Genomic DNA, 2527 nt, shown 5'->3' with positions numbered 1-2527 from the left:
ACTTTTATTCTGTATAGTTGCCAAGGCAACACCAGCTGCTTATGACATCATGAGAGTGAGGGGACACAGAATGATTTTAGAAGCCTAAAATTATCACTCAATCTGCTCCGCCAGATTCTAAAGCAGGGTGGGCAGCACCACCCACAAGTAAGAGCTTAATAAATAGGTTTTTTATGATAAAGATGGTGGTGATGAATTAGAGGCTTTCTTTCAATTCTACAAACAATATTCATTGCATATTACTGCCAAGTTCAAATACTCACCCAATATATGTGGAACTCTGAGAACATCCTTGCCTCAGACACGAGTTACATGGAACCTTTTTCTTTTAAGATTTCCCCAAATGCCAAGTTAAGTGGAAATTTTTTTTTAATTTTTTAATCACTTTAATATTTTTCTTGATGATTTTTCATTGCAAAGCTTTTACAGTTGTTTGACAAGGAGTTTAGTGACCTGATCATTATCACATGACTAGTAACTGGTGAAGCAGAGACTCAAACCCAGGATACCTGATTACAAGTTCCCTAGCTTTCATCTGTAAAATTAACCAAAACCCTCTACAAACATACTTTTATTTCATATCATGAAGCTATGGTCTCCTATTATGGAGCTCAATTATATCATCATAGAACAGGGATAAATATTCATATGATATTTTCTTAAGTTTACAAATGTCACAACAGCACAAGAGACCATGGAATAATTTTTTTGAGATTTCCATGACTAAGTATTTAGAAAGGTGTAAGAAAAGTGTTCTCTATTCTGTATTGAGAAATCATTTGGGAACTAAACATTCTGGAAGGTTGATCTCTGTTTTCCAATCTATAAATAAATAGAAAGCAGAGAAAGGCTGATAGAAAAGTACTTCGGATCTACTCTATCTTATTGATCACACCATTTCTTTTTAATTTTACATTTAAACTGAAAGAATCAAAAAGAGACCTGGATTTAAATCCCACCTCTGCCACTAATGAGGTTTCCCTCATGGGTGGATCACTTGCTTCCATTCACTGGGCCACAATTTATTCAAGAAGGGGTTGAACTAGATGACCCTTAGGTTCCCTCAGGTTCTGTCAGCTCATTATGATTCCAGATAAGAATGTTTAAATGTTTATTAACTTTATTAAAAATAAGCATACATGGGGGGCAGCTAGGTGGTGCAGTGGATAAAGCACCAGCTTTGGATTCAAGAGGATCTAAGTTCAAATCTGGCCTCAGACACTTGACACTTACTAGCTGTGTGACCCTGGGCAAGTCACCTAACCCTCACTGCCCTGCAAAAAATTTAAAATTTTAAAAAATAAGCATACATGCTTGATGCTGAAGAAAGTTATCAAAAATTAGTTCACTGTATCTGCTGTTGAAGAAGAATAAGAAAGGATGAAGAGGAGGAGGAGAAAAGTTAAGATAACTGCTAAGATGTATATAGTGCCTTAAGGTTTATAAAGCACTATATATGTGTGTCTGTGTACAGACGCAGGTATGCATACACACATATAAATGTAAAATCTTACATTTTGTCATACATTATAATTATCTCATTTAAAATTTATATTACTATATGTAGTGTTAAGGGCTAAAATTCTAGCTATTCTGTCTAAAATATCTAATGAGTGGTTGCCAATAAATTATAAGCTTTAGCAAGAGTTAGGCTTTTAAGCATTTATTAAGGAGAATAAGAATTTGGTAAAGAGAGAAAGGAAGGCCTACATTCATCTATCTATTAAAGAGAGAGCACATTTCTAGCTCCCTTCTCCACCAGCGTCCTCAGGAAAGAGCCCCAGTCAGAGCGCCAGGTTCCTCCTTCTTCCTCCCACTAGCCAACGTCACTTCCTGACGCCAAAGAAAAGATGCATGTTCTTGCCCTCAAAGACCTTCCTTTCATGGCGGAACTTTTCTAGAGTAAGTATCCAGCAGGTGGCATCATTCCAATCGTTACAATAGTATATTATAGTATCTATTGTAGTGTATATTATTTATAGTATAGTACATATGTTATATCATGTATATATTATATATGGTTTTGCATTATCTCATTTGATGCTCACAATAGGTAAAGGACATTATTATACCCATTTTATAAGTAAGCAAAACTGATTTAGCCCAGGGTCACACAGCTAATAAGAAATCTGAGATGGGATTTGAAAGCCAAATCTATTTCCAGGTCCTTCCTTCCTAGTTCGGTAGCATCTGCTAAGGCTTGGATTTTGACAGCAAAAGCCTTGAGAACCCCAGGACTGCAAGCCACAATGAGGCATCAGAGGAAAACTTTAGCAAAGAATGAAAACTATAGCCTATAAATTATGGGAATGTACTTTTTAGGATGGGGAGGTAGAAGATATTGATTAATTGAGGTCCTTTTAAGCTAGCAATTTAAATAAAAATTGTCTTAAATCCATTCTACTCAAGATAGAAATATAATACATTTCATTTATCATTTTCTCCTACTGGTAGTATTTTATTTTACAGAATCACAGGATCCCAGACTTGGAAAGGGCTTTGAGGATTATTTCGTCCTTAATAAAAT

This window comes from Dromiciops gliroides, chromosome 2 (assembly GCF_019393635.1).
Source record: "Dromiciops gliroides isolate mDroGli1 chromosome 2, mDroGli1.pri, whole genome shotgun sequence".
In the NCBI taxonomy this organism is placed as follows: Eukaryota; Metazoa; Chordata; class Mammalia; order Microbiotheria; family Microbiotheriidae; genus Dromiciops; species Dromiciops gliroides.
Note: the sequence above shows the minus strand (reverse complement) of the source record.